The sequence below is a fragment of the Zosterops lateralis genome, assembly GCF_965231275.1.
Source record: "Zosterops lateralis genome assembly, chromosome: 17".
In the NCBI taxonomy this organism is placed as follows: Eukaryota; Metazoa; Chordata; class Aves; order Passeriformes; family Zosteropidae; genus Zosterops; species Zosterops lateralis.
In genome coordinates this window covers 2,119,223-2,132,717 of record NC_139777.1, presented here as the reverse complement: position 1 = coordinate 2,132,717, position 13,495 = coordinate 2,119,223, and the positions used below count along the sequence as shown (strand labels likewise).

The 13,495-nt window shown below is 55.2% G+C and overlaps 1 protein-coding gene across 1 annotated transcript in view; it reads right to left on the bottom strand.

Annotated features, from left to right (window-relative positions):
- Positions 1-13,495, bottom strand: part of NCOR2 (nuclear receptor corepressor 2) — a gene marked incomplete at its 5' end in the record, with an annotated part of 157,478 nt that overhangs the window by 57,093 nt on the left and 86,890 nt on the right. The window lies entirely within an intron of this gene.

Sequence of the window (13,495 nt, the reverse complement as noted above, 5' to 3'; positions counted from 1 at the left end):
TGCTTCTGATCTTTTTCCCAAGTATCTGACACAGCCCATGGGGAATGTTTGTAGCTCTGTATCACCAAGCAGGGATGGTGCCCTCTCTGCCCTCTCTTTACCACCTGGCACCTTCAGCAGATGCTGTGAGCCCAACCACCCCAACAATGCTGCTGCTCAGACCAAAGGCACCACGGTACCCCAGGGAGGGACACAGTGATTATTATAGTTCTGGATTTTGTTTCAACAGCTGCAGGAAGGAGGTTGCAGGGGAGGCCTGGTTCCCCTGACCTCCCTTCCCTCTGGTGACCAGCAAACGAGAGGCATTGAATAGAGAAGTAGAAATTAGAGACGGAAATGATTTATTAAACCATCCTGCTCCTGGCTAATGCAAGGCTGCTTGCTCCAGGAAACCCACCCGGGCTCACCCGGCCCCTGCCCAGCCTGCAGGGCTTCCACCACCCCTTGGGAAAGGGTTTGGTGATGTAATGGGGAGTAAAATGGCCTTAAAACGGATTTATCAGCACAAGGTGGCTGGTCTGGCTGGCATGCAGCCATACAGCAAGTACAGATGAGGTGTCCTCATATCCCTTGAGCCAGCAGGACTGGCCTGATCCCACTCTGCAGAACTGGGAGGCTGCTTCAAACACAGGCATCCTGCAGCAGCAGCAGTGGGTGCAAGCAGAGCTCTTTGACCCTATGGATTGGTGCTAAAATCAGAAGCACGGAGCTGTCAAATGGAGCAGTTTAACGAGAAAACTTTCAGGCCCTGGTTGAACAAAAGTCCTTAAAACCCAGGCACGGCCATCACTGAAACCTCACAGACTTTCAGTTCCTCCTTGTACAGGGGGAGGCAGCTGTGCCATCAGGATCCTGGCACGCTTGGCCAGCCCCTGGAGCACCTCTGCACACGTGCAGAACACAACTGTAATGCATCAACTCACACTCCTCATGCTCTGGGAATTGCTCTGTGGGATGCAAGGCTGGGAGGTCCCAGGGAAGAGGGAGTCAGGGAACAGTTGGGATGAGCACTCGGTTGCTTATGATTTTCCAAAGTCCACAGATCACTAAGGCTTGGGGAACAGGCTGTCTCATGCAGCAAGTGGCCAAGGGAAGTGTCATCCCAGTGTACTGCCCTCATCAGCCCCCAATCCAGGGGAGAAGGAGGAGGGCAGTGGACAAGCTGGAACAGAAGGTGGGGAAGCCTGCACTGGCTGCAGAGGAGCAAAGGGCATCCATCATGTGCATTTCCCCAGCACTGCCCTGAACTCTCTGACTCTGAGTCACTCCATGGTGAACCCTGTGTGGGTTCAGCCCAGACAGACACCCATGAGGTGAGGGCTGTGACCTCCAAGGGCTGGGCAGGCAGCAGGACAAGCTCTGCCCCAGCCCTGGCCATCACCACCCATCTGCATTCTCCTCTCCAAAGGTTTGGCAAGGGAAGGGAGCCCACATGAGGTTCACAGTATTTCTACTACCCAGTTGCAAATATTTTCTTTTTATGGATGGGGGAAACTCTGCATCCCAGAGGTCCCAGCTCTCCTTCAGATTTAAACCCAGTTGTGACCACACAAGTACCTGCCCCAGCTTCAGGCTGGAGTGAGTGTCCAGTAAAGGTTCAGCATCATCTTATCCTGTATCTACAGTTGTCTGAACTAGGGGGCTGCCAGCCTGAGCAGCCATTGCAGCTTTTCCCCAGAGAAACAGGCTGGAATGGCAAAGATGCCAAGGAGCTCCCTGTACCAGCCTGCAAACACAGGAGCAGGAGGGCAGGGAGAGATGAGAGTGGCCTTGGTGGCTCACACAGCAACACAGGTGCCTCCCTGCAGAGGCATCTGCCAAGCTTTGGCATGATCAGGATGGGCAAACCCCACTGGGCTGGCTTCAGTGGCCACTGCACATCCCTCTCCTCTCAAACGATTCAAGCCCAGCCTGGTAGGACAACAAATTAAGGCTTCTCCCAGTGCAGAGGCACATCTCGATCCAAGGATGCCCTCTAGTGATTGCCCTGCTCTGGCCACGGCTGGGTGCCCATTGCCAGGAGCGAGAGCCAGGTGGGAAAAGCACCCTGTACCCAGCAGGACAGACAGGACAGGTCTCACCTGTCAACCAGGTGAAATACATGAAATGGGCAGCATCATCACCATGAGGCCACGGTGGGAAAACCGACCCAGCTCCACCCAAGGCTGTGCTCATGTCTTCATCTGAGGAAAGGCTCCCAGCCAAATGCTGATCTGAACCCTGGCAAGCCCACAGTGATGGCTTATCTCCTGTACTAGAGCTTGGCCGCAGAGCAGGGCACCTGCCAAACACCCCAGGAAACGCCTCTGCTCGTGAATGTCCCCCTTCCATCACACCCAGGGGTACATGCTGGACTGGAAGCTGTGGGGCTGGCACTGGGTGGGGATCAGCACCCCGGGGTGCTGAATGAAACCATTTCAGAGCTCAGCTACGAATGTCACACAGACAGGACATCCCCCATGGCAGCTGGCCCAGCCCATCCATGCTCTGTGCTGTACCCCAGACCTCAGAGTGGCTCTGGGACAGGACCATGCCATGGCACAGGTTGGGCAGCACCAGGAACCCGCCGGGCCCCGTTCCCACCGCGCTGCCCCCGCGCCGAGTGGGGAGGCTATTCTTAGTGCTGGACACCGACCAGCTCTGCATGATGATTCAAGGGACGGGACGCCATCCCAAAGCGTGACGGGCCAGGAAATGCTTCCCCAATTACCAGCTGATGTTTCCCTCTGATTCACAGCGCCCTGGCTGGAGGTGGACTGGCAGGTGGGTCAGCCCTTAGCGGAAACCCCAAAGGCCGGCACCAAAACTGCTCAGCTCCCGGCAAGCTTAAACCTCTCTCCACCTACACCTCTGCCGTCCTGGGGATGAGGCGCTCCACCTCCCAGATGCAAACCAGGGACGTGCTCCCCACCTTGCACAAGTGGGCCAAGGGATGTGCCCGAGGCCAGGTAAGATGCCTGTGGCAGAGGGCAGGGCTGTCCCTCCCTCCCAGCTCAGACGCTCTAACCCCGGACCGCCCTTCCTCCTCCTCCTCCTCCTCAGCATCTCTGCTGCTTGTTTTTGCTGCCGACGCATCCTGTTTATTTAAAAAGGCCCCGGGACAAAATCAGACACGGGGACGCGTGAGCGAGAGGCCGACCCTGCCCTGAGTGCAGGGAGAGGGGGACAGGCGGCCTCCTCCGCTCCGTAATGACAAACACCTGCTCACCTCTGCCCCGCAGTCCCGCCGGCCGCGGCGCAGCTGGAGCGGCGCTGAGCGCTGCCAGCTCTCCCGGGAACAGCGCGTTCCCGGGGCCCGCCGCGGGCACAGGCGCTCCCGCAGTGCCCGGCTCCCGGCCGGGCTGGCACGGCTCAGCCTGCCTGGCCAGCTCCTCCGGGCACGGCACGGGGAGCTCTGCTGCCATAAAGCTCCGTCTCCGAGCGCGCTGTGGGGGTTTCTGTGCAGGAGCCGCACAGGGGGATGGATGCTGACCCTGCTGAGAACGGAGCAACGCGCTGACAGCGGGACTGGCGGGGACAGACAGAGAGCCCTGGCGAGGAAGAGGTGCAGCTCCTCCCACTCTGTTTACTTCCTCTGCCGAGGCACTGCCTGCTTCTGGAAGCGGGACGAGAGGGCAGGAGGAGGTGGGGGAAGCGGCTCCCCCCACCTTTGCCCTCCCCAGCCCCGCCGGAGACGCCGGAGCCTATGGCAGGGAGAGGGTGAAAGCAGCCAGCAAAGCCCTTGGCAGCCCCAGCAGCGCGTCCCTCGGCTCCGGAGCGCCCCGGGAGCTCCTCCCCGGGAGCCGCGGCCCCTCTTCTCCCCCAGGATCACTCACCTCCCCGCTCCCCGGCTCCCGCGAGCGGCCGGTCCCCGACAGCCCCATCTCCGGCTCCCGGCCCCTGCTCACCGCCCAGCCATCCGGGCGCGCTGTGCCTTACGTTCTCCGGCTCTGAAGGCTTCCTGACGATTTGCATAGTTAAGCCGTAAACTAACCACAACATTCCTCTTATGATTTTGCAATCTGCTGGAATAACGTGGTCGCTCTAAGTCGAGCGATGAATCATCATCTATAAACCACAGCTCTCGTCACCGGGGCTCTCAGTGCTGGCTGCAGCCTGCGTGATTAATCCGCCAGGATGCCAAGCTTAACCTACAGTGCGGGGCTATTTATTTTCCAAACTTGCAAGCCTCCAGAAAACGACCGCTGCTGCCTTCGCCATCCCCTTTGTGGCGAGATGCCCCAGGCTGTGGCAGGGGACCAGGAACAGGGACCTCCCTTGTTGCCCACAGGACATCCCAGCGTTAACCACTGGGACCGTGCACCTTGCAACTGAGGCACCCACGCCCTCCCTCCAGCCACCCCCTCACTCCTTGTGCCACAGCACTCTCAAAACATGCACCAAAACACCACTTTTGCCAGCAGGAATGAGCTCATCCCTGGCAGTCCAGTTCCTGAATCAGAACTACCAGCTCCTGCCACCCCAAGTCCACCACTTGCTGCTGGGTATGATAGTGGGGAACTGGGTCATGGTGCTGGCACTGAGAGAGTGCCTGTCCCTGAACCCAAGTGCCACTGGGGCTGGCATCTCCTCTTTCCCACACCAGGTTTCAAGGCCAGATTGGCTGCACAGGGAATGCCATTTGGTTAATAGCAGATGCATCACCTCCCCTGCCATCATTACGGTGCCCTGGGCTCTTAGAGGAGATGGAACCACCAGCTCCTGTTTGTTCCTTAAATCAGCAGGGAGCAAGCCTGTACACCCTGGTGCAGAGGGAGCTGTGCATGCCAGGCTGAGCTGCAAGGCACATGGTTTTGGTGCCACTCAAGCTCATTCCCAGCTACTGCAGGCAGCGAGCTCCGGGTTTTTGTTTAAAGGCGGCTCTGCACCCTTGCCACAGTCTCACTGCGGCAGTGCAGGGACGTGTGCCAACCCTCTCCCCGGCATGTCACACCAGAGTCTGTCTTGACAGGGACTTTGGAGGGAGCTGCATCCCACCAGTGTGAGCCCCATACCCTCAGGCAGCTGGGAGCACCCACTCAGCTGTGCCGCCTCTCCCACGTGCAGGGCACCAGCTCTTCACTTCTCCAGAGTGTGACTTCAGATCAATGGCATTTATGATGTTCTCCAGGGCACTCAGCTGCAGAGCAGGCTCAGGCCAAGGTCATTGCACGCAATCAGGGAGTTGCAAATTAAAACCAGCTCGAGATAAGCTAAAGACAAAAGGCCAGTGCTACGCTGGCCAGGAACGCCTGGGGTTTGCTTTGCTGCCTCTCCAGGAGTCCCAGCACAGCTGCCATGGCTGTGGGCATCCAGGGCTGCCTGCTGGTATCACCCTGAACATCCCACAGGGTCTGGAACTGGCACCACAGGGCAGGATGCTCCATGCAGCACAGCCAGCAGGACTTGGCACTTGGCTCTTACCCCCTTCCCCAGCCCCACAGATTCTGTGCAGGGCATCTTTGCCAGGAGCAGGGCTGGCACCATGCAGCTGTATCTGTCTTTCCACCTGCTTTCAAGCTCTTCCTTTGGCAGGTCACACCAGAGAGAGCCAGGGCAGGGACTTGGCCACAGAGCACCCTCAGCACGCTGACCAGCCACCCGAAGTGCCCATGGAATTTCCTTCCTTGCCAATGCCACAACAGAGGCAGAAGCACCCACGTCTGAGGTTTGATATTGCACAGCCACTGCAAACATTGCCCCCCACACATGTCCCTACCACCTCCTGAGGCAGGCTGGATACACAGCACAGGGAACATGGCTTAGAAATACATATGTGTGTCATGTAACCGACCCCCAGGGCCTGGAGCCCCTGGAGCAGTGGTTTGGAACACCTCAGGCCTCACTGCCACCCACAGCCACACAGCCTTGGCTTCTCACGACTGTGCACAGCACCCTCCACTCATGGGAGAAACCACAAAGCAAAACAAGCCGCTGCCAAAACAACAAGGGGAGGAAGAGGAATGTCTGCCGGCAACTCGGCTTTGATTGCTCGTGTCCCAGGGCTGGGTTTGATGCTGTTGGCTGTGGAAGCGAGTCCAAAAAATCAAAGGGCCAGGCTCAGATTTCATAAGAATGATAGAGAGCATGGGGATTGCTTGGCACAGCTCAAACTGTGACAGCTCTGAGCTGGGCTGCTCCTCTACCAGCAAACAGCCAACTCTGCAACACACATTCATCCCATGGCAGAGATGGAGAACACCGAGGCTGTGCCCAGTGTCCCAGGAGACATGGACACACCCTTGGGCACCACAGGCCACCAAACATGGCCCGTGCCAGCAGCAAAGAGCTGGCAGCTGCAGCCAGGCTGCCCTACCATGCCATGGGAAAGCCCTGTGCCATCTTCCAGGCTGCTGGTCCTGGAGCAAGCAGGGTCCTGGAGACATGTAGCATGTCAGGGATGAGCAGAGGGGCTGGCAGTGGGACTGGAGTGATGCTGGACCCTGCATCACTTGCCAGACCACAGGACAAGCATTCCTGGGTGCACTCACCCAAGCATGGGCTCATCTTGGGCAGCACTGGGAGCCTGCTGGGCACAGGAACCGTTCAGGCAGGGCCCAGTGTGGCTCAGCCCAGCACAGCTGGCACTGCCTCCTCCTCACTTCTTGCTCTGTGATACCATGGAAGCACTGAAGTGATTTTTTACAGGACCCTGCTCACCAGATCCTTCCTTGAACCACTGAGGGCTTTTCCATAAGAGGAAATGTTTCTTTTCTGGGTCGCTGCTGAGTTTTTTAAAAAGTGATTTGATTGCTTGTGAAGGGAAAAATGACCCGAAGGGAAGAGAGCATAACGTTTGGAAGCAGCGGAGATGAGCCCCCGCTCTGTCCCGGGCAGGGAACACGTGTTTTCTCTTCCCTGTGGTTTGCTTTACCCTGCTCCCCACTGCTCACAGCCCCCTGGCCACACACCAACCCCTCTCCAAGCCCTGCCAACAGAGGAAGGTGCCAGGTCAGCAGTTTGTGAGATGCAGAGCAGCATCCACACACGCCACGAACAACCAGGGGCAAAGCGAGCCCTGTGTCCTCGTAGAAGCAGATTTCTGGGATTTTCAGCCATGCCTGCTTTAGAAAGCAATTTAGCAATGACATGACCTATTTCCCATCCATTCATAGTCAAACCTGGATCACAACAACAGAAAAAACAACTCATCCCAAAATCCAACCCTCTTCTGTGTCCTGCAGTAAAGATGCTGCAGGTCCCTCGCTGGGCTCAGCAATGCCCAGCCCAGATCCCAAACCCTGCCCCAAGGAGTACTCACGTGGGCAGGGCTGTGGTGGAGCACTGGCTGGGAGGATACATCCACCTGCTGCTGGAGAAACACCACAATCCCAACCTGGGCGCCAGCTGGAGTGCAGGGTCACCTCGCTAAAGTGACTGTTCTGTTATTGCTACCTGCAGATCCCATCAGCAGCACAGCAGAGCCTGGTTGTGAGGGCCAAAGGGGCCATCAGCAGCCTGTGCCAGTGCTACCCCTGAGAAATGTGGCTGTGTGTCCCTGTCTGCTGATGCCTGTCCCTGCTCTGAGCCCACAAGTGTCCCTGCTGTCCCTGCACTGTCACCAGCCCACATGGGGACCTGGGGACCAAGCAGCCACCCTCCTGTGGCAACCCATCCTGTGATTCTTTTCCCAAATATGGCCATGCTGTTCTCATTAAATCACCCCCAAAACTGCAGCTGGGATTTCAGGAATGCAAGTTTCCATTGTGTTTGCCCGATTGTGCTGCCTGGAGGGGCGGCAGGGCTGCGGGAAAGCTGCTGCACCCTTGTGATGGGGGAACAGGCACGATGGACCTTATAGGGCACACCTGGGGGAGCAACAGGAGTCCAGACTGAAAGAGCAGGTGCCAAGGGAGGGTTACAGAATTGATCTCAACTCTCTCTGTGTTTCATACCTCATTCACCTCCTGGACAGGTATCCTGACATAAATCTCTCTGCAGGTTTAAAGAGTGACAGCCTGCACTGAGCACCCAGGGGACAAACACCCTGTGAGATGTTTCCTCCTGTGAGGCCACACTTGAGCAGGACCAGGACCACAGGGTCTGACCAAGTTCAACTTCTCTCTGGTCCTGCAGTCTCAGCCTCATTTCCTGGGCCATCAGCAGCCCTGTCACACTGCAGATTTGTCCAGAAAATGAGTCAAATTCAAGCCCTTTTATATCCCAGCAGTGACATTTCACTGGCAGAAGATGAACCCATGTCCCAGTATTGACATGCCTGGCATGATTCCCAACCAGGCAATCTCCATCACAGCCTGCCCCTGCTCATCCACAGATAATTTCAGTGCTGTTTTAGATACAACACTCCAGTCAGCACAGATTTAAGTGCCTGCAGAATAATTTCTTGGTTATTTGTGGCACAAAGTTTACTGGCCACATCCAGAGCTGTGTCTGTATGATGTGCTGCATGATTAAACCAGGATTTTGTGACAAGTATTTCCCTGCTTCTGGAAGAGAAGTTGTCAAACTCTTTATCACTAATGAGGAGCTGCTCCCTGGACTGATGAAGATCAAATGGTTCCCAGAAACAAGCATCATTCCTTTCATCAGCTGCTGTGGTTACCGGAGTGGGAGCACTTGCACAATTTACAGAGTTAGAATAGTTTGCTGAGCTCTGGATCTGATCCCTGGGGAGGGAGGAGAGGCACTGGCATAACAGCAAGACTGGAGCACAGCAGATCTGCTCCTGCACCTGGGACGGGGTGCAGGGAGCCCTGGAGTTGTGGGCAGGCACAGTTTGTAATCCCAAACCCTGCCAGTGTGACAGGGCTGCTGGTGGCCAGGGAAACCTGCTTGGCCAGGTTTTTCTTAATGCTCCAGGACCCATGCAATATCAAACCTGGCCAGATCCTGCTGGGACAGCACTTCTGCCAAAAAAGTAAGCGGGCTGTTTATAAAAATCTGGGTTGGGGCTGTTTATCCACGTTGGTGAGGGGAACGGCTTGTGTTTGGGGAGGGCGGGACAGACGGCGGGACGGATAATTCGATTTGGGTTTTGGCAGAGGCCAGGGAAGAGGGTGGGCCTGGGAAAGGCTGTCGGGCCCGGCGGGGGAGCCGCTGTCCGCCCCGCCAGGTCACACCATGGTCCCCGCCCTGCCCGCACGGCTCTGGCACCGCTCTGGCCGCAGGAAGGGGGGTCTGGGCTGCTCCACTCCCCCGGGGGCCACCGAGTGACTCCTCGAAAGTGTCGGCACTAACACATGGCCCTCGGGCCAGGGAATACGTGAGCACTGTCTGACAGCAGTGAGGGGCTGGCATGATGCTCCGTCCCTACACCATGACTTCATCCCCTCTGAGTCATCCCCAGGGCGGGCAGGCGGCTCCTCCAGCCGCCCATGGTCCTCTTGACAGACTGACCATGGTCCTGCTGCTGACAGACTGACCACGGTCGTGCTGCTGATAGACTGACCATCCTCCCGCTGCTGATAGACTGACCATGGTCCTGCTGCTGATAAACTGACCATAGTCCTGCTGCTGACAGAGTGACCATGGTCCTGCTGCTGATAGACTGACCATGGTCCTGCTGCTGACAGACTGACCATGGTCCTCCTGCCGACAGACTGACCACGGTCCTCCTGCCGACAAACTGACCATCGTTCTGCTGTGGACAGACTGACCATGGTGCTCCTGCCGACAGACTGACCATCATCCCACTGCCGACAGACTGACCATGGTCCTTCTGCAAACAGACTGACCATCGTCCTCCTTCCAACAGACTGACCATGGTCCTGCTGCCGACAGACTGACCATCATCCCATTGTCGACAGACTGACCACCATCCTCCTGCCGACAAGACTGACCCACAGTCCCACTGCCGACAGACTGACCTCTATCAACCTGCTGACAGACTGACCATCGTCCTCCTGCCAACAGACTGACCATCATCCCACTGCTGACAGACTGACCATCATCCCACTGCTGACAAGACTGACCACTGTCCTCCTGCTGACAAGACTGACCATCATCCTCTTGCTGACGGACTGACCCACAGTCCCACTGCCAAGACTGACCCATTGACAGCTTTGCCCAATGGAATGGCCACCCACCTGCCCATCCCAGCATGTGTGGCTTTTCCCCCCCAAAGAATTCACTGGCAAGAAGCATATCTGGCATGCTGCAGCTGCTCCACTACCACAAGGGCAATGTTACTCCAAATTCAATGCAAATTTACTCTGGAATATGAATCTCACACTCCAAATGGAATAATTATGTTGAAGTAAAGTCACTTTCCTTCCAGCCCAATGCTTGTGTTCCCACAGCCCGACAAAACAGCTTCCCAAAGAAGGAAGCACACGGTTAGTTTCGGTGTGCCTGCTATAGAATTTAGAGGTTTCACAGAGAGACACTGAAATACCCTGAAGAGCAACTACCACAGACCCTGAGTTGTATGAACACATCAACACAAGGATTTGTCATTACGAGCTCATGCAAATTTGTGCTTATTACCGTACACTGACTATTGGATCAGACTGTTTTATCATTGCACAAATTCCTTTTTTTTTTTTTTTTTTTTCAGTGAGAAATGGCAACGAGGAAGCAACTTCCCATCAATTCCCCTCCTCGCAGGGTCATATTGCCTTTTTACACACAAACACAGAGGATTATTTTAGAAAGATCTTAATCTCAGGAGCCTCAATATTATGACCTATTGGATGTGGGTACTTTCCACTGAGCAGTGCCATGGAAGGAGGGAGGAGTGCTGGGAGCATCCTGCCTCAGAGTGGGCGGCTGCTCCCTTTTCTGACAAACTGGAAGTGGAATCATGTGAAGTCCCTGCTCTTGGCAGGAGATTTTTCAGCAGTAAGTAGCAGCTTTATGAGGAATATCCTTTGCCAGGGGACCATCAGCGCCAGGGAGCAGTGGGATTCTTATTTTTTAATGGACTTTTAATAAGTAGGCCACAAAGATAGTCTTGACACAGAGCAGCTTTTTTTCTGTGTGTAATTATCTCCCCTTCGCTCTCAAGCTCCCTGCAGCCTCCAACAGCAAATAAGACCACCGACCTCTCTGTGAGAAAAGGAGCAAAAAACCAGCATAGGGCCACTTGAAATGCTCTTTGTATCAGGTCTCATCTGCTCTCCTCTCATCTGATACAAAAACCAACTTCTCCTCCCCTCCTCTAAATTAATTAAAGCTCTCCTTTTGGTGTTTAACTGCTTGAACGTTTACCAGCAGGAAAATGTGTGCTGGGAGCACAGGCAATGCTGGGAACACGAAGCCATATCTCCATGTGCTGGAGGAAGGCTGCCTAGGATTCTGTCTCCTCCCTGCACATTGCCCATCCCTGTGTGTCCTCTTGTCCTTTATCCTGTCACCATCTCTGGTTGCTGAGACTGGGCAGGTAATGGCAGAGCTGGCAGTGCCACATCAACCCAGTGCTGCTGCCCCTCAGTCACAGTCCCCACTCCTCACCAGGCCACTTGGAAAACAGAACGAGACACCTGCAGGGGCCTGCACAGGGTTCCAAACAATCCAGGATCCCTTGGGAACAAGCAGGGTGCTGGCTGAGCCTTTGGGACAGGTTACTCCCAAATGAGCACTCCTGCAGCACAGGCAGAATTTGAGCTGCATCTGAAAAGACTCACTAAGCAAAATGCCACCAGGAGCATCTCTCCATCCCAGCCCTCCAGGTCTGCCAGTATCTGACCTCTCCCATGATGGTCTGTGCAGTCACACACTGACCCAGACCTGTGTGTGGAAGCAGATCCCATCAGCACCGCCCGCAGGGGAGACCCTGGCTCCATGAAGAGGTGCAAAGGAGATGCTTCACTGCTCCCACCAGCTTGTGGCAGGATTTTTAACAACATATTAATCCCTTTATTACCTTAAAATGCCACCCTAAAATGAGTCTCTCCCCTGCAGCACAGACCCAGCCCCTCAGCAGCAGCATGCCCTGCCCAAGCCTGCACTCAGGCTCTTCCAGCACTCCCCTCATGCAGTCTTGCAGGAAATGGATGCAAATACTAGAGGTATCACAGCACAAAGTGTGAGTTTCAAAACCCCCAAAGATTTCTGTGGGAGAGCTGCTCCAGGCTGAATGCAGCAGCTGCTGTTCTGCACCTCTCTCCTACTGTGAATCATGCAGCCAGTCCTTGGCTCTTAAAGCTTGTCTGAACATCCCACCTTCCACCTGAGCATCCAACAGTAATGGGAAATATTCCCTGTGTCGCTTCCTCGCAGACTCAGGGGGGCTCCTCTTTCAAAACCAACGATGTTCTGGCTGAGGTCTGCTCCAGGGGAGGTGTAAATTGTTCCCTTTGGTGAGATTCCCACTTGCAAAAACAGTCCTACAGGCGATGAAGCAAGTCCCTGCTTCTAAAGGCTGGCACTGAACGAGGCTCCAAAGGGCAGCACACATCTCCACTGCTCAGGCTGGAGCATGTGGAAAGCACCGTGGGAAATTCTGCAACCAGCCATGCTTTGGATAATTTCAAACCCCAAAACACAAATAGTCCCTGCTGGGTGCAGGATGGGCAGGTCTGTGGCTGCTGGGGTAGGTAGGCCAATGCAGAGCAGAGCCTCTCACTCTCCACACTTGCTCAATTTAACATTGAAACCAGAATGAGCTGCGCTAAATGTCTCCACCGCTAACAAGAAACAAATGTGGCCTCATGTTCTAGTTGCTGTGATCTAACAAAACAGACCATGGTAAACACTATAAAAATGTACTGGAGGGAACCACCCTGTGTTTGCTGGGAGAGGGACTGGATAATCTAATAGGGCTTTATCCATCTCTAATGTCTCTGAAAAAAAAGAAGGGAAAATTGGGCCCTGTCCATGACATTTGTCATGTGCTAGCTATTCTGATGTCTTAATGCTGCAGAAATCAAATTGGAGTGAGGCTACCTATCTGCTTCCCAATCAGGATCTAGGCCCAAGTGCTGCTTTTTATGGCCATGCAGCGTGAAGATCTGCTGATGTCAGTGGTGTCACAAGCCAGGCCAGTTTTTCCATCCTTATCCCCACGTTATCTGGGGAGATAGTCCCTTTGTGTCTACCTCACTCTCCTTGTGACATGAATAAAGACCTGGGGATCCACCAGCAGCACCTTCCTTTGGCTGAAAGCCTTCATGGGGATAAGGCACCTTCCCAAAAGGTTAGCACTTATCTGTTCCTGGGTATCATGGTATCAGCAGCAACACTGCCAAGGTCATGTCTAGATTTGTATCTTGGCCATGGTAATGGTACGGGTTGACTCAGCCACCTGCCCCCAGGCACCTCATGGTGCCCTGGAATCTGCTCTGCCCTTAAATAAAGGGTTAAGAGTCTCCAGTAGCTTTAGTGCCAAATCTGCCAGCCCAAGGGAGATCCCCATGGGGATCTTGGACACCCTTTGGCACTTCAGATGGATGTATATGCTGAAGTGTCACCAGAAGTCACTGCCACCCAAGTCATTTTCCTCCCACAGTTATAGGAAGAGCCTTGGGCAGGCTCTGCAAAGCAGGAGCCCCACCCAACTCCCAGCTGGGTGTCACCACTGGCACCTTGGCTGCCATTTCCAGAGGAGAGAGACACA